The sequence below is a fragment of the Lethenteron reissneri genome, chromosome 37 (assembly GCF_015708825.2).
Source record: "Lethenteron reissneri isolate LAM-NWPU_2019-01 chromosome 37, ASM1570882v1, whole genome shotgun sequence".
NCBI classification, from domain to species: Eukaryota; Metazoa; Chordata; class Hyperoartia; order Petromyzontiformes; family Petromyzontidae; genus Lethenteron; species Lethenteron reissneri.
In genome coordinates, this window is record NC_083815.1 from 3,909,228 (window position 1) to 3,929,082 (window position 19,855).

A 19,855-nucleotide genomic window follows, 5' to 3' on the forward strand; every position below is an offset into this window, starting at 1 on the left:
TACTCGGAGGTTCGGGGGAAGCACAACACACTAAAAAAAATCAGTTCTAAGAAATTAGTTTTCCATCCAGATTTTAAAGTTCATAGCTCCAGTGGCATCCGAATATTCAAAGAGCATTCCAGACGGCCGCAGAAGCCCAGCTGAAAGCACGCGATGCGGTGACCATCTTTGTTCGATGGTTAGCCCAAATCCGCTGAAAGGATAAAATTGGCTTGCCAATTGAGTTACTGCAGTGTTTTCTTTTTTCACAGTGGCTGGTAAACAGAAGCTAGCCGAGGGGACGCTGCGGTTTTGCGTGCTCGACTGACAACCGTGAGGTTACGAGTTCAAATCCCGGTCATAACTTGACTCTGCCCTTCATCCATCTGGGGGTTGATAATTAAGGAGTAGACAATTAAGGGGTTGAAAATTAGGGAGTTAATAATTAAGTGCAGTGCTACTTCGTGGGAGTCAGAAATGGAGGTGACTCATGCTGCCATGTGATTGTGGAATTGCCACAATTGAACATGGCCTGTGACGAGGAAATAGACAACATCCCATGTTTGTTAAAGTTGTAAGTATCTTTGACGTTCACAATGAGTAACCAGAAGCAACCATGGATATATTTATTCGAACAGCTTTCTCGAACGGTGGCAGGGTGTGAGTACAATACAATCTCCATTATATAATACAATGAAAGAGCCTCCATAGACTAGTAGTCTCTTATCTAAGGTAGGCCTTGGTAAAAATAAATCCATCATACCAGCAATAAGCTTCTTGGGCGCAAAGGTAATACTCAGAATTAAACATCACAGCAGCACAGCAAGTAAACCGATTATTTGAATGAACAAAATCATGATGATACACTCTACATTTTTACTCAAGTTCTACATTCGTAAAACAAAGTTGCAAGTAAAGTAGAACCTCGGAGATCGAACGCCCCAGAACTCGAACAATTCGGTGATCGAACTAAATTTTCGATCATTTTTTGCCCCGGACATCGAACAAAAATTCGGAGGTCGAACAACTGGAAAGAACCGGTTTGGGCCGAGACACGTAGCCATGGCGACCGATACAAAAGCGAATGACCCAGTTTACACGTCGCTCTCGCCCAGTGCAGACCCGCAAAACATCGTTCCGTTAACTTTTTTGTTAATTTCATTTATTTTAGTGTTTTTTTGTGTATATCCTAACACAAAGGCTCATAAAAAGGTTAGTAGCAGTTATAAGCCAAAAAGGAAGGTTTCGTTTTTATGGAGGGGGACTCCCCTTCCAAGTAACACTGACACCTCCTCCTCCCCTCCTCACCACCTTCCACTCAAGCCATCCACTCTCCTTACTACAGGTAAAGTGAAGTTCAATGTTAATTTATTCTATTAATTATAACTGTGTTGCTTGTTTTTTGGATGCTTTTATCCACTGTACTGTATTTTAATATTGTAAACTTTGTGTAAAAATGGCCCATAATAGGAGCATCCTTGGGTGGGGAACCAATCTATGCTATTTCCATTCATTCTTATGGGGAAAATTGATTCGGTGTTCGAACAAATCGGTGTTCGAACACGGTTTTGGAACGAATTAAGTTCGATCTCCGAGGTACCACTGAATATGGACTAAATGACAATTGGCATAATTAACACACGTTTTGGATTTTCCATGTTTTTGTTTTATCCGGGCCACCATTCATCCACCGTACTCCGATCGAGAGTTGACTCGCTAACAAAGCGAGGAAAGAAATAACGGCCACAAGAGTTGGCCATGAAGGGTCCTTTAGTGTTTTGCTAAAGCTCGCAAAGGCTGCATATGTAACGAGGTGACGGATCTACATGAGGTTAGAATGCTGCACAGGCTATAATAACATTTAAAAAAGCATCTTCTTCATCGTGATTCCAATGGAGCCAGAGTTTATCTTGCCAAAGCCAACAATTATCGTGCATTTCAAGGCGGTTGTGTCAACACTTCCTCTCCCGTTGCTACATCCACTGTAAACACATTCGTAGAAAGCAACATTTATAAGCCCGGATCGAGACACTTCTGCCATACGCTTCTATAATTAATTAAAACTCTGAACGTGGTTCTCCAAACATGGGGACATTTTGTCAATGTGTTTGAGCAATCGCTTTGAGGTGGCATTTGTAGAGCCATAATGGGATATGTAGCTTGCAACAAGCAAATTGGTGCAATTGAATCTCATGACCTGGCGTTTTTCTTGATGTTTCTAAGTATGCGTGTATGCTACGCCCCATCTCAACCCAGCAGTGTGAATGGGTAGACCATAGTTAGTTCGTCAGCCGGTCGTGTGTGGTGGGGTAAAGTGTGGGTGCTCCCACCTTTTGAAAGATGTCTGAAGAATGTGGAAGAGTAGGCCAAATGCCCTCTCTCATCCCCCACGTGGAGGGCCTTCAAATCAGTCGTGGTGTGAATAAAAAAATGCTTGGCTCTACAATTTACACGTAAAAGCAACGTTTGACATTTCCAGGAGAAGGTTGTTGCAACAAACGTTGAGATCTTTATTTCCTCACAGTGATGTAATAAAAACCTGTCGTTATGTTTAATAACCATGTTAGTCATACGCTAAATCATTCCACACTTAATTTCGCTTCAGCAGTCGCGCATGAGAAATTATATTCAATTCCTAAATCACGACTGTCATGCGTTCCTTGTGAGCATAGCACATAAATAGTGGTAATGGTACAAAAACTTGGCCTTACAAACGTGAACAATATTTATCGGACATTCTCACAAGAAGGTGAACTAAATATTATGGAAATTTAATCATGTTTAAGACACGTGCAAATTCGCAGATGAAGGTAAAAATCCACGAACATTAATTTGTGATTCAGGATCAAGTTCTCATCTCATGGCATTGACCAAATATGCCAAAGCAAAACTCTCCCGAAATTTTTTTTTGAAACGCAGTTTTGTCCAGGGTAAACATTCATGATAATAATTTACAGCTCTCTGCCACGTGACATGTTTCAGTGGCGTGGATGGGTTGACCACTCTTCACCAGAAATGCCCAGTGTGTGTTGAACGATTGGGAGTGGAGGGCAGCGCTGTTAATTTTCGCTCGCCACTGATGTACATCGTGGCTGGAAATCAAACTCTGGCCAACCGGGTTTGTAGCACTTCGCGTTAACCACTGTGGTACCACTCTGCCTGAGGTAAGTAAAGACGCATCTGTATTATTATCCCTACAAAAGTTGAAATTAATGTGTTTTAAAACAATATTAACATTTTCATTCAAATAAAAACTTGACTTCACATAAAACTACAGTGTTATTAAGTGCCGCTGAATTCTGAGAAATCCCGAGTGGAGCTGTGTATGTATCTGTATATATATATTTTGAAACCCATCATCATTTGGCAACGAAACCCGTTTTTTTTCCTTCCCAAAATTGGACACGAATAGCGAAAAAAACGAACAAAAATATATTCTTATTCTTGTGCCTCATTGCATAATCCGTGCCCTCTGTCCCGGCAGCTTGGGATGGAGAAAAACAATGATGAAGTTTAGCTGTCGGAGGCAATGGAGGTGTTTACGGTTTGCCCCATTGACGTCCCTATTAAACATTTCCACCCGGGCACATACGGAGAACATAAATGTGTAACAAAAAAATGAGTGCAAAGCTCTCTCTCTCTCAATGTCTCCTGCGTAGTGCCTCGTAAAACAATAAACGAAACGTGCTTTGCATTACTAACGGTCAATGATGATGTATTTATTACTACTATTACATGAGCACAACGTGAATTAGTGTAAGCCGTTTAAGTAGGGACACGCACACAAAGAAAATATGTAAATGTATATTGCCGTCATCATCATAGTCATTGCTTTAATGAGCGATGCTCTATCTACTGCTGCATAAAGATGTCCCAAAAAAGTGTGAGTCATCGGGTTTGTTTCACCATACTTCACTATACGTGTCAGAGCCGGTTGGTAAATGTATGAACAATTAGTTTTACCGTATTATTCACTGCTAGATTAAGGCTTCCCCAAACAGTTGCTATCCATCACATTCCTGGAATGCCACGATCCATCTCACTCCTGAACATTAACCTATATTATCATTCCATCTCTGTGATGGTAGATTTCTCAGGCATGTTCCGGACCTTTCGCTGCCATTCCATCAACAATCTCATACAAAAGTTATGCTGTTCCGTATATGGCTATCTGCCACTATGGGAGGATGGGACGGCACCTGAATCAGATGATGAAACATTAGAGTCTGGAGTCTACTTAATACGTGATTCTTATGGGGCCTATAAAATAAGCACCACGTTTGGGGGATGTCAACAGCGTTACCCTGTGATATTCTTGTCCCTACCAAGGAATGTAGAATTTCCACAACAGTACTGGCTCAGGGCTGCCAATGGTGTTGAGCATCTTACAAAGCTTGTACAAGCGTGAGAAAAAACTTTCACTTGTTAATCCAGTCACGCACAGTGGTGGAGCTTCCTGTGTAAAGATGAATATGCTGTATGTCTGCATGTCAAGATGGTTAAGATCATCGCTGCCTCACTGTTGCAAGAGAGTAATGGAATGTTGGCAAGCTACAATCTGGGACTCAGTCCTTTACGTCAATTCAGCATGCTGTGACTGTTTAGAGCTGAATAATGTAAAGTGGGGGGGTTCGATGTATATTTACACACATCCTGTTTATTTAAAGAAAACACCACACTGCCAATATGAATATCATCACAGAATGTCTGACCTCAGGCCTAAAACGTTTAGCAACCCGAGCAAGGTCTCACTTCCATGCACGGCATTTTAAAATCGCAAGGTGTGAAGTGGTTGGGTGCCCGAGAGGTCAGAGTGCTGAGAGGACACCGCTGAGATCCTGGGTTCGAATTCTGGGTTCGAAATGTGGTTAGACCGATATTTCAAGTCCAGCGAAAGTCATGGTCTCAACCTGGCCATCAGCAACCGCACAAAAATGACATCACATTAATGGTGATTTTGCACTTAATTTGGTCAAATCACAGCTCTGAGAATTCGAATATCGGTTTTCTCATATGCGGAACGGTTGAGAAAGTGCTGCTCATTAATGTGTGGACCCGAGGTCACTTGGAGAGATGTCAGAAGTAGCACTATGACATCCACTTCCACGGGCCACTCTGAAACATGTGGTGACAACACTGTTCTGCGACAGATCCCGAAAGGATGCTTTGTCTCCGAGCACATTTGAAATAAAAATGAGGGAATTAAACAAAATATATTAGATAAACTCCAAATTCCCCTGCCCCCTCAAAAAAAACACGAGAACACTTAGAAACAAAGTGCACTGAAGTTTTCGTAAGCTGTGATGCTGCCACCTGCTCTAATGACATTTGGCAACGTTGCTGTTCGCACCCAGACCATCACACGCTCGCTCTCAGGAGGGAACCGAGCGCACAAACACGTGCTCGCAGAAGTCAAGCGTGGTAAACATCTCGCTCTGAAAGTCACTGCACGTGGGAGCGGCTTGCAGCTCGGTACGTATCCTCGGAGACAGCATTCCCTGCAGGAAAAATATCCTGCAATTTATGGGTTTTCTCCGTGGCTCGTTTTCAATTATTTTTTTGGAAACCTGCATTTGGGATTAATTTCCGATTCAAAAGGTCAATTGACATCCCACTGCGTGTTGTTCTGCTGCATCTCCTGTACGTTTTTTTTTCTATTTTAAAAAGATGAAGAAGTTTCAAAAGTCAAACAACGAAAAAAGTCTCACCCGTAAAGAGCTGGGGTGCAGCAAACCCAATCACCAGATGGACTCCACGTCACTCGCCAAGCCTCAGCGGCTCTCACGGGAAAGGAATTAAATTGCTAAAAGCCTTCCTTGCCCTAATTTTATTTCTTTCCCGCACTCGGTGGGGCACGCAGGTTTTTCAGGCGGCTGCTCGACACGGGGCAGTGCGAGAGAGAGAAGGAGAGAGAGCTTAGTGGCATTTGGCCAGGACATTGATCCCGTCGGGTCCGGATGGTGTTTTCGGAAAGAAAAAAAAACCGCAGCGTGGCTCCCCTGCCGAGGTGGCCCAAAATTGCCCCCACATGTCGGCCTCGTTAGAGTCGAGAATCGCGGTGCACCGACGCACAAGGACTAAAATGAATACAGAACCCCGCCCCCCAAGCCACCCCCCCACCACCCCAAAATAAAAAAAAAACTTTCTCTGTCGCAATGCTACGAGGCATCCGTGAGGATGTTTTCTTTTCTTATATAGACACGGAAAGAAATACTAATTTCAGTTTTAGACCCACAACCGACAATAAAGCAGCGTCGATTAAATATGAGCTGCAACAGTGTTGTTGTCATGTAATAATTTGAGAAAGAATGTGTCTCAAATGCGTAGCATTGGAGAAAGGTTTATACATGTGTGGGCTATTTCAGGAATCTATTTGCCGTTTGTTGTATTCTTATTTTTATTCTTCTTTTTTTACCCAGGTCTGTGTACATCTTTCTACTCTGCTAAATATGTACACATTCATACACGTGTATATATAGGCACATTTGTAATTGAGTGTTTACTTTCAGAGGTGCTTTCTGGACAGAAAAAGGGGCAATTTTGACCATTGGATTTCCCATTGTGCCCTTGGCGACACGAAGTATCACTTTTCTGTATGTATATGCATACAACTCTCTGTGTGTATTGGTAATCTTATCTATATCCAGCTTGCATTAACTTTCCTATCTGATGAGTTTGCCATCGTTTCTAGGATTTTTTTCACCGTATTTTATATGAGGACATTTCTATAATAACTTTCAATCGATGTATCAATTACAGCATTCACTCAATAACTCACGTATACTGTCTTGTGTAACGGGGATGATGGACAAAAACACACTGGTATAATTTTTAACACCAGTGGTAAATAAGCAATGGACATTACAGCGTTGCCTCTTATACGCAGGAGGTGAGAGCGAGAGCAGAGTGCACGATGGGCAAAGGCAGATTGTACCGTTACTCGTTCTGTTTTGTGTTAAACATTCGTTTAAAGTTTGTTTAGCATCGCACGTGTCCTGTACAACACTGAGTTTTTTGTGCGCGCCCCCGTGGAACAAGATCCAGCTACAGGGTTCGAGTCCAGATGGGGATACTCAAAGCATCACCAAACTCTTACCTGATTATAACCAAATATCTACCGCTCGTAACGGCTGCCACTGCCACCACCCATCCACACACATGAGCTTTCACCTGCCACGGAGGTCACGTTAATTACCAGCTGCATTAATTATGACCTTCCTAGCAGGCTGCAATTAATAATGGAAAGCACCTCTGGGTGCATGCTTCGGTACAGGTCGTCTCGCGCCATCCCCGGGCATTTGGGAATGAGCGCGGGGTCGTTGATGTTGGCATGAGCGACATTGAACGGGCTGCATCTCTCACTGGGCAAGCCGGGTGGGTGGAGGGGGGGCACTAATAGTCAACTTGCTGCGTTAGTCCTCGAGTGGACGTTTGGAAAGCGGTTGTCATGTTGGAAGAGACCGATGGGGGATTACGGGGATGGGAAGCGTTGTGCGGGTGTCACATTTATCAGCGCGCTGCAGCGATCGTTGCCAGCACGGGTGGGTCCCATCTGCTAAAGGTTACAGTGCTGGCAAGTGCAGATGGTGAGGCTGAGCTTCATCATTTCTCTGTCGTTAACAGAGGGACCATCCTTGTATATTTTTGTGAGGGAAGGCGACAGCATGAGGAGCCGTCATCGCCAGTAGTGGATTGATCATGGCTGAAGATGATAATCATGATCGCGTATTTTCAGCCAAAGGGCATTGTTAATGACAATGGTGTTAAAGCGATTTATAAATTGACATAAACTAAATTCAAAACACTTTTTTTCTAACCAGGTAAGGCCCACTGAGCTATATGGATTTTTTTTCAGAAGTGACCTGGTCACAAATGATCGCTCAGCGAGGTGGCTTGTCACGTGGAAATAATTTATCGCAGCCAAATACTCTAAACGCATGTTTCTAAATGTGGAGGGAAAAACTGAAGGACCCGGAGAAATATCTACGCTACCATGGGGGGAACATGCAAGCTCCAAATATTCAGGGATTAGGGTCAGGATCGAACCCACAATATTAGCGTTGTAATTTTCTTAACAATGTTTGACCTATGTCAAAGGTCATGTAGCATAGATTTGCCTGCCCCTGAATCTGTTTATTCGTCACAGTACTTGCGTGTTGTTGATGTACAGAGTTGAGTAAGGTTTTACTTTTGACCGGAGGAAACCAGGAACTTATGTCGTATTGTTGATGAGTTTGACCTAGCCAGTGCCGGATTATCCTAGCAGCAAAAGTAGCTACATATGCTACAGGCCCCGAACTTCCAAGGGCCCCGCGCTAAATGCTTTCAAGCTATCAATTCTGGTTGAGTGATTCTGCACTTGCTCTATTACTATAGCACTACACTACCTTCAACTTTTATGAACGACTGAGTGTTTAAGGTTAGCGATTTGTCGTATTATCTGGCTGCATAGTAAATGAAAAAATACAATTACTTTACTATGCAAGTAAAACATATTGTGTTTTATTATTTGAGTGTTTTTTTTTTCATGGCCCCTTCATGACATATGCTACAGGCCCCGCACTAGCTTAATCCGGCACTGGACCAAGCTCAAACAAAACTTGATCAAATGTTTTTCTACACTCAACATGCCATTCGTGAATATTTTTTGAATTGCGACTTCGGAATAATTTAGCGAGATGAAAATTAAACCATTAAATCGCAAAGGCATTTTCAAGTTGACGTGAAAAGATCCTTGGCTTGCAATTCATAGCGATACTTTATGCCGTCCCATTATGGCAAAAAAACATGTACATCTTCATTTCTCTTTTGGACAAGATGACTGCACAGTTGCCGCTCTCACGGCCACACAAAACACCGAGCCAGCCAGTCTGGTCACAAGAGCGAAGGGCTTTGGGTTCGTGAGACGTATTCATCCCAAAGAAAGTGCATTCTTCAGCAGCAGTATGGCTCACTGTAAGGTATTATTCACTCTGCGTGGCATTAGGTGATGACACATTGATCTATCGCCGCTGCTTTTGGGCTTCAACAAAGGCCACCACGCACCTTATAAGTCCAGAGTTGTTAATGGGGCCGAGGTGGTGTTTGGATTCGCTTCGATCTCGGTGCCAGCCACTAACGGGGAGAAAAAAACACATTTTAGCACTTCTAATTTGACAGCTGAGAATGTAAGGGACTTATTATTGATTCTGTTGTCATAATACTATACACCAAAAAATCCCTATCAATACCAAAATGATATACGAATATAATGAGCAGGTATTAATAAAATCAGCTCAGGTGCATCGGCTAGATGGAATTGTTGTATTGCGAGAGACGCTGATGGCTTGGGAAGGCCTTCATACAGCAGTCGGATAGACCACGGCTAATGATGATGATGAACAAATGCTGATATAAAACATTTATCCAGAAGGGCATCAGCTGATGAACTGAAACACACGATTTTGTTTAATGTGGAGAGAGAGAGACCTTTGTCCATTTATTTATCTATCTATTATGTATGATCCTCGAAGAGAACGCGTGATTAATTGTAAGACAATACTACTGTTGCTAAGTGGGGCTGCTTAAGTGCCTCACACTTACCTATAACATCTGGTGACACAGCAGCATTTGTTTTGCAGGTCCGACCTCTGCTGCCAGAAAGTGGAAACCAGTACAGAGTTTGCCCACTTGAACTAATTCTGCCGAAAACACATTTGTTTGGGAGGTCAACATAACCATAGATTGAAATGATATGTTGATTTTGTGTGAAGCTGTGGACTTTCATATAGAGGGTATTTTTTTGGTTAGATTGCGTAAATATCTAAATGTGTCGTTAAAACCCGCCACCACCCAACACAGAACGTGACAATTCGTCACGAGTACAGTACACCGGTGTGTTGGAGAGTCAAGCCACAACATTTACAATGTGAGTACGACGTTTCGCCAGTAATTACAACTAGCTTCATCAGGCGACAGCATAGATGTGGTGACCACACTTCTGCGCTCTTGCGCAAAGTGAGGGGGGGAGTGATTAATGAATCAACGTACATTATGCATGTGCATTATGCGAGCCATTTGATCTTGTCCTTCCTGTCCATTGGGTGTATTAAAATAGCTGTACCAATGGTAATCCCTATTGAAGTATGGTGCCCTTTATAGGCATGCATTTAAACAATGCATTGGTTAAATGGCGGGTGATGGCGGGTTTTAACGACACATTTATATATTTACGCGATCTAACCCAGAAAACCTCTTTTATGGATGATATTGGTCGCGAAAGCTAACGTGTTAAGCTGTGGACTTTTGTCAGTTTAAGGAAATAACGAAAGGCAGGCATGACAGAAACGAGACGCCTGGTATACAGGATGTCGTGGGTTCGATCCCGACCCTGATGAGATGTCAATTACCTCGCCAGGTATACAGGAGGTCGTGGGTTCGATCCCGACCCTGATGAGATGTCAATTACCTCGCCAGGTATACAGGAGGTCGTGGGTTCGATCCCGACCCTGATGAGATGTCAATTACCTCGCCAGGTATACAGGAGGTCGTGGGTTCGATCCCGACCCTGATGAGATGTCAATTACCTCGCCAGGTATACAGGAGGTCGTGGGTTCGATCCCGACCAAGACGCATGCTGTATATTTTGAGTTTGCGTGTCTCTCTCCCCGTGGTTGCGTGGATTTTTTTCCAGGTCCTCCGATTTTTCCCTACACATTTAGAATCAACGTCATGCGTTTAGATTATTCGGCTGCTATGTAATTCCACACGATAAGCCACTTCGTTGAGTTATGTTTTGTGGCCGGTTCGCTTCTGATTTTTTTTCTATACAGCTCAGCGGGCCTTACCTGGTTAAAAGCAATCGTTGTTTAGCTTTATAGTTTCATGCGGGGGTCATAGAGGTTACAGGGGAACCACGACAACGTTGACTCAATCTCTCAGGAAAGTGCACATTGAGGTTCATTTCAGAAAGTAGTCTTCTGCTCACACCGACTGGAAGGCTGCACACTCAGATCCGCCCCTGCCCCCCCCCCAGGCTTACATCCTCTTAGGAACTGGGGCACGGCAGAGAAAACCCCCTAGGGCACCGCAGCATCGCCCAGAGAGCACCGTCCAGTTTGTTCTCGCTCCTGTAGGGCAGCAGTGTGGGGGGCGGGTGACGATTAGATGGTGTTCTGCAAAGTGAGAGAGCTCGTCCAGATCAAGGGGCACGACTACGTTCATTTGTCACTTGTCCGCGCCCCCCGAGGCTTTAACCCAGGACCTCGGAAGGTGCTGGGTGAGAAATGCTGACATTTGCCGTAAGGCGACACAAGCCAACCCAGCCAGCCAGCAAATGCTATTGAGGTGGCGTTCGGGGTTTGGGGAGGGAAAGAAAAGAAAGAAGCCCACTTCAATTACAGTGTCCGGTTCGGCATCTGCCACCGAAGCCCCATTATTAGCACACCCACGTCAATGGCATGCTAATGGTATTGTATATAGTCGCGGTTTTGTTTCATAATGGTAAAATGATGAACGGACGCGTGTTGGACAAACAGCGGGCGGCAACAGACACTCTGAGCGTATCGTTGTCACGGACAATTATATTGAAGGAGCGTGCGGGTACGCGCGTGTTTATTTTATCGATTGCCATGTAGATTTGGGAAATGATACTCGGAACTCGGCAGGTGATGCGTGCGTGCGTATGGCGCGCGAGCGTTTAAAAGCGCCTTCTCACGTATTTCTCGAACAGATGATGCACCGTTGCATGGACAATTTGTTCCGAAGAAACGGCGCGCGGATGTGAGCTACGCTCTAAATAGGCTGCGCTATTTTCCCGTGCTGCTTGCCAGTATCAATCAATAAAAATGGAAACACCGTGGAAGAAAAATACCCGATATGACACATGTCTACATAGGCAAACTATGTTTCCTTTGAACGCAGCTGAGCAATTACGCTGTAACATTTGAGCCTCTGTCGCGTTAGCTACTGGGTTTCCAATTCACTTTTTTTTATTAGAATAAGTGCTGTTTACTTGAGAGAGAAAAATAGGATGAATAAAAAAATAGATAGAATAAATGGAAATGGAAACGTGCTTCCAAAAAAACATAGAGACATTCCTTAACATTCACTTAAATAAATGCCTTGAAATAAGTGTAAGTAGGTTACACGTGATGAATTCCATCCAATAACACAAAGTAAAAAAAAATGCTCAACTGTCAACAGAAAGGGTTAATTGCCATCACGTGGCACTTGTAGTGGCCATTAAAGGAAAGCAATTCCATCTCGGTAAATGTAAAAGTCACTGAACTTATGTGAATATATTTTTGTTATTCTATCAAGCGGAATTAGCTTTGCTATTTCTCATTGGCAACCTAGTGAGTGTGATTAAGAATAAGTGAGCTCTGATACATAGCATAGTAGAAGCCCATTGAGACTAAAACACAATGAGATCGTGAAGGTTAAAATCGGTTCAGACTTTGGTTGATTAAACAAACGCTGTTGGAAAGCATTAATTCAGAAGGCCAGTAGGCTGATGAAAAACCATGAAATGTTATTTTGCACGGAAAAATGGACTATCTGTCTGTTTATTAGATAATAATTACCCATGAGCCTCCACCAAATTAAGGATCAAACAAAATAAAAAAGAGAAAAATTAAAAACACAAAGTACAAAACAAACAACGCAGGATATAGCAGTGCAATTGTTTCACAATATTAAAACAAATGTAAACTTAACATTCAAAATGACAGATGAATATTAAAACTTAGAGATGAATTACATTAGTCTAGGAAATGCAGGCATTTCAACTGCATTACAAAAACGTTCACATTTATACTGCTTAAGTAAATACTTTTAAAGCGTAATGAATACTATAGTCACGGAGATGGCATATTTTGTAAATGTCATGCAGATGAAATTCTATTCGATCTGTGAGGAGCATCATTGTGATTAAACTAATGCTGCTGGTTAACGTAGTTTTCTTCTGGAAGTGCTTAGGTTTACGGACAAAACATATTTAATGTCAATGTAAAGGGACAAAGGGAAATCAATTAATTGATATTGATACCCGCAATGCTTAACAACAGCACCAGACAGGGCCCATAGTTATGAGTATTCTCGCCAATAACATTTGATAATACGGAAGATTTTTATCAACAAGCCTGACTCGGCTGAAGAGACCAAAATAGTCAAAGTCATGCACAATTTCCTTGCTTTAAACAAACGCTGTGAGAACACATTTGTCTGTAAAGCATATACAGTGTAAATTTGTACGTGTTTATGAAAGTGCACTTATTTATTAACTGGAACGCTTCGTGTGGATTTGGCAAATTTAGTATAGAATTTACAGCCGTTTGTCAAACCATGTCTGGATGCCTGTTGATCTTATTTCGCACCCGACGTAGCCAACCGTGCTCATCGCAGGTGCGGGGAAGAACAACGAATGGAAGTCGACTTGCCCTTTGTCGGTCACTGGGGCCGTTTGACCATACTTCACCATGCTGGTCAGTGTAGGCTGGCGAAGAGCTGCCCATGACTGGTCCAGGCTATCACTTGCCACTGACGTTGAGTCGTGGCCGGGAATATTATTTGATTCGCCAGGTTCACAGTGCAGGGCATTAACCGCAGCACCACCACCACCACCGCTTCACTCCCATTTTGAGTTTGAGTGTATGAATTTAGTTGGGGATTCTTGTAGCATAGTGGTTCACACACACAGCTATACGATCCCACCAGGCCAAGTTCAGTAATACCAGCGTCATGGATACCAGCGGAAATTGCTTTTTGAACCTGTGCCTTCACACCTCTATGGTCAACTCGGTCTATAGTGAGCAATCAGTTGCATGTGTCAACATGACGGCAAGGAGAGGCCTTTGTGCTCCCAGCCTCCAAACTGTCACTTAAGACAGGCGTTATATAAATGCAGGCTTCATTTGCTTTAATTACACATGCTTTAGTTTTCATATAGGTCGACTGGTGCTGAACTGGTGCCAGCAACGGGGATTTGACCGCATTTCTCAGAATGCCCCCTGCCTGTGAGTCTATTGTTAGAGGTGTGAACTGCTTAAGCTCGTTCCGGGGGTGTGATGGTTATTCTCAGGTCGCCATGGTTACGGAAGAGAAGGAGGAAGAGGAGGACGACATGCAGACGAATGGGACAGCTCACGATGGAACTGCTGCTTTGTGAACAGAGGCAGAACTTTGTTCAGCGTCTCCATTCATAAATAAAATCATGTTTTAGTCTATAAAACGTATGGCTTTACAAACCTTAATTATGAACCAATTACCGTACAACGTAATTAACGTAACAGCCCTTATATACAGTGCTCCGTATATTAAATTTTCCAAATGCATTGTAAGCTGTTTAAAATAAATAATAAATCCATTATACTTCTATCGACCCCTCTCTACAAAAAACATATTTTTGGCCATTAGATAATTATCAGTCCAACGCTATCCAGCAAGATTTATTTAAGCAAGTAAGTTCGGACTTCTGGGTTTGTAGTCAGCCTTGGTAAATTCCACTGCTGTTGCGGCTGGATATTGTTTGGCAAAAGGACCCCATCCAAATGATGGAGGGCTATCTTCGACGCAACAACAATAAAATCAATCTCGTATGCAAGCACGTGGCTGAAAATGAACTTGAATACATCGCTGCTTTTGTGAGATCACTTCAGAAAATATTGCATTTTCAATGAAAACTGCAGAAGAAAAATATTAAATAAATGTGGATATCTCAGAATGTGTTTTTGTTGTTTAGAAGCCGAGAGGTGGCTTGCTTTTTGGATTAGTTGCACACGCACTCCATCACACACGCGGACACGCGCGCACAGAAAGAAGAACCCCTCCACCTCAAAAAGACAAAGTTCCCCCGTATAGCCTTAACAGACTGTTGGGGCAAGTTACTTTAGCGAGCAGCACCTATGGAGGCCTGAACGGTACACGAGAAGATGAATGGCCAGATCCACGCCTGACCGCCTTTGTCTCCCCAGTGGCGATGTTTTTAAACACCGCACCAGGTACTTATTTAAGTCTGAGTCGACTTAGGGGAGGCCCAGCACTGGTTCAGATAATCGCCACTGGTGTTGGCCGTGAGGGTGAATCGAACTCGGGTTACCAGGTTCGTAGCGCAGCGCGCTAACCGCTACACCACCGCTCCCCACAACCCCCACCCCAACACACATGCCACTGAAGAACAAAAAAAAGTGAAATAGCGGAGGAAATGTTTTAAAATAATAATAAAAATAAATCATTGATGTTGCTCAATTTGACTCGAGGGGGGATCCAAGTTCTTGCCTTGAGGAAGTGCTCGGAGTGTTTCTCGCGCTTGCTCACACGCACACAGGGGACAACACAATGATGGGCAAATGAATCATGTGTGTGTGTGTGTGTGCAAGGCGTGTAAACATCCTGTCCAGCAGAGCTAAGCCTGTGCGGGCTTTAATTAGCTCCCAACCTCCGTTACAACTCGACACTGCTCACCTGCGGCAACCAGCCTACATCAACGCACCTCGTTCACTCACTCACTCACCGCCTTTTCCTCCACCGCTGTTTCTTTAACATTTTTTTTGTTAGATTTTTTTTCATGCCCCCCCCTCCTCCTCCTCTGCTCCGCCATCACCTGCACCCCAACCCACCCCCGAATCTTTCACCTACGAGCCGCCGCCGCCCATCGCTACGATGTGGGTGCGTGCACGCCAGTCGCAAGCCGTCACCTGCCCGGAATGCAATTACACTCGCGCTATTACCTGCAGCGAAAGTCTGGTCCCCGTTGTTTTTTTTCCGATACGTGTCCCATTTCCAAACAACTCAGAACAAGCTCCGAGGCACAGGAGGAGGAGGAGAAAGGGGGTGGGGGGGATGCACGCGCTACCGCCTGCCCAATACAGCAGGCGACTTCGTCCGTTTCCCTTTGTGCCCTTTTCATTTTCCGTGGCCTATAAATGCGCGGGTCACCTAAAATAACAGTGGCCCCACGTTTGTTTGGCGCTCACGAATTTGGTGGACGGTGGCTTACTTACTGTGACCTTCCCCCCGTGGTGGTGGTGATGCATGTGGCTCATTACCGGACTTGCTTCCTGACGTCTTTTACAAAATAGAGGATCACCTTCTCTCGTAATCGCGCGTATTGTTGCTCTTGAAATATTTTGTTTTTTATTTATTTTAGTTTTGAATGAGCAATTTAGAAAACAATACATCATCTTTCATTATGCGTGTTTTTTTGTGTGTGGGTTAGATCGCGTAAACATGGATGCGTCGTTAACCTCGCCAGGTTTGTCACGTAAACAGAACATGCCAATTTGTTACGAGTACAGCACACCGGTGTGTTGGAGAGTAAATCCACAGCATTTACCATCTCTTATTGCTGTTTTTTTGTTGCTGACCCCTGCTTTAACCGAACAAGTATGGGCAGAACTGTTTTCGTTTAACGTTTGTAATTTTGGGGGGGGGGGGTGCAATGGACAATCGGCCATTGGTGACAAATATTAATTTATCCGTGTGCGAGGAGTGGTCTAAATATTTTCTGGAGATCCCAAAATGTTCACACATTCATGTTCAGCTTATATAAAGGCTATTAATTTTGCCGTGACGTTAATATAGACGATTTTCTTGTGCAGGGGGTGTTCTTTTGCTGAAAAATGCATTTCTGAATGAATACATTAGACACGTGAATATTAAAAGAAATCGCATTGAGCACTGTAGTGGGGCATTGGTAATATTGTATCTCCACATTCAATCAATATTTTAGTCTATCAGCCTATTGGCCTTCAATAAACATGTTTATTAAGTTAACCATTTATTTAAACATGCAATCAAATAAATGCATGTGCCCAGACACATCGGAATTGAAATATATGTTTATGTTTTCTTAATGTAGTTAAACGTCAACTTTTAAAGGAATGGTTCCAAAAATGAAAAATTCAATATTTATCATCCATTTGCCTTCACTGGTTAATTGATTGTAAACGTTATACTATACTTGCAAATATTTTAAAAATTCCTTTTTCACATGTTGTTTATAGTGAATGTAAATCCATGCATTCGCACAAACACATACACAGCAAAATGTCTCTGTATAGCCTTTAACAGTCTGTTGCAGCAAGTGCTGTTAGTGAGCACCGATTAGGGCCGGCACACTGGGGGTGGTGCGGACAGAACTACACCCGACCGCATTTGTCTCCAAAATGCCGAGGTTAACACATCAAGCTGGACAGTTGTGTAGGGGCGCCGCAGTGGAATGATGTTAACTACCTCGCCTGCTATGCAGGAGGTCGTGGATTTGATCCCGACACCGATGCCTCTCTCTATATTTTTGGAGTTTGCATTTCTATCTTCCCGTGGTCTCGTGGATTTTTCTCTGGCTCCTCCGGTTTTTCTCTCCACATTTCTAAACACGCGTTTATGGTATTTGGCTGCAATAAATTTCCACGTGATAAGCTACTTCTTTAAGCGATCATTTGTGACCATGTCGCCTCTGGAAAAGAGATATATATATCTCAGTGAGCCTTACCTGGTAAAATTAAAAACATATATAGTATGACTGAGTCTACCTAGGGGAGGCCCACTGATGTTAAACGTGGAACAAGGAATTAAACTTTGCCATTCATCTGCACTCCATGCATAAACTGGATGCTTCTTAGCAGTGCATATGATGGATTTGGCGAAGTCACTCCGCACACTAGCATTGGAATTTCAGACAGCTTACATAATCCAGTGCTTAATGTGTCTATTACGCACACTGACTTTCACCGGAACTCACTGCCTCGTTTTCTTAATACCCTACAAACACATTCCTGCGGAGAGAGCTGGTAGGAACGTTGGGTTGCTCGGTCAATGGCCAGGGTCAATGGCGGCGTGGTGTATTCCGCAAATATGCCCGACTGTGAGGGCGGGCACACGCCGGCGTGAGTAGGTTAAACATTGAGTTTTATAAGGGCACCACGGGGTGACCAGCCCCTCCCCACCCAGCCCCACCCCTACCCAGCCCCACCCTCCCCACCCAGCCCCTCCCCACTTTCCCCTCCCCACCCAGCCCCTCCCCACCCTCCCCTCCCCACCCAGCCCCACCCTCCCCACCCAGCTCCTCCCCACCCTCCCTCCTTACCCAACCCCTCCCTTCCCACCCAGCCCCTCCCTGCACGACGGACGGACACAATAATCCCCCTGAGGTTCCTACTAGTAAAACCGCAGACTAAGTTCGTCTAGTCACACGCATTACAGGTGACGTGAGCTGCACTAACTTCACAGACGGCAGCAGAACAGAGGGTGAAGCATAGAATAGGATTTTGTATGTATCCATAATACAGCTTTTTGGGGTAAAAACAACCTGTATTATGGATGAATTTGGTCGCAAAAGCCGACGCGTTAAATTGTATGTAGGTACGTTGAACTCCTTTCGCACCGTACGTAGCCAACTGTGCGAATCGGAGGTGCGGGGAAGGACTTCGAACTGAACACAAAAAATCTGTTCTAAAGAAATTGGTTTTCAAAAAAGGTGAAGTGAAAGTGAAGTGAATGATAAGGATGTGTGTTCATTTATAAAGTACATCATCTCAAACAGAACACAATTATACACCCTGTGATGTCAATCAGTTGCCACTATGTGTCTTTGCCAAGGCCGTAGCCATGGAGTCAACATTGGGGGGGAGCAAATCTTCCAGGGGGTCTGGGGATCCAGCCCCCCCCCCCCCCCAGAAAAAAAAATCTGAATTTGAAAACTCATTTATTGCCATTTTCTGCCTAAAATATTAAAAAATTCACTAATACATAGGATGGATTTTTTTTTACAATAATGTCTAATAGTGCATTGTATTACATTTCTCTGTTTTTTCTTTTTTACCTTTTCTTGTTTCATTGTATGTAATGGCAGAGATTAGGGATTAATAAAGTACAACCATAACCACAATCATATAAACACAAATCTATTTTACAGCAATATATTTGGGGGGGACATTTTGAGCATATTTGAATATTGGGGGGGGATGTGTTGGGGGGGGGGATGTGTCCCCCCCAATATATATTATAAGTACGGCCTTGGTCTTTGCAATCCGTGGGGATGGTCTCCACGAGCCGTGCCAGACATGGGCACATTGTTTGACCATGCTCCACTACACCGGTCAGTCTGGCTTGGTGAAGTGAGGAGGAAGGAGCCTGGAGACCGGTTCAGATATCACTCATCACTGACGTTAGCCATGGCCAGACATCAAACTCAGGTCTCTGGTTTCGTAGGGCAGTGTGTTGACCACTCCTCTGGTTTCGTAGGGCAGTGTATTGACCACTGCTCCATCGCGCTACCATCATGTGTCTGTCGTAGCCCAAACAGCCAATGGGAAAATTACCGAGCTATAGATTGTACGATATTTTAACAGTGGCATTTGTCTCCCTTGCAATGGAAGTAATGCATCACTGTTATTGGCTTCGCGTCTGGTTAATGGAAATTAAATGCATTGGTGAAAATTTAAAATCAAACAATTCCTCAAGGTTTCATTTATTTGATTCAGATTAAGAAAGCGGCTGCATTGGCAGTGGTACATGACCACAAATGTTCACCAACTTTGCCACAGACACTTCTTCCCCCTACCACCATTCACCATTCTACAACTGGACATCTGTGACAAAAAGCTTCATAGCTCATCGGATTTCTCAAGTATAAACAAATATTTTCATTCTGCGCTGACCAGCATGGTTCAGTGACGTGAACCAACCTCCCCAATGACCAACACAGCACAGGAGGCCTTCATCCAGCAGTGTATCGAACAGAGGCCGGAGATTATATACACGCTCAGGAATCATATCGATGTAACAAAAAAATACGCCTTGCCTAGTAACATATGTGCGCTCCTTTCAATAACAAAACACTATTTGAAAACAATGCGCTAGATGTGCAGCATTGTATAACGTGTATTGGCAAAAAGCA

The 19,855-nt window shown here is 43.7% G+C and overlaps 1 long non-coding RNA gene across 1 annotated transcript; it reads left to right on the forward strand.

The window, feature by feature from the left end:
- Positions 1-3,002: 3,002 nt before the first annotated feature.
- On the forward strand, positions 3,003-14,556 carry LOC133351518 (uncharacterized). The gene is made up of 3 exons (XR_009756191.1): positions 3,003-3,143; positions 5,334-5,451; positions 14,039-14,556. It is a non-coding gene; the product is annotated as an uncharacterized LOC133351518 (long non-coding RNA).
- The last annotated feature ends 5,299 nt before the right edge of the window (positions 14,557-19,855 follow it).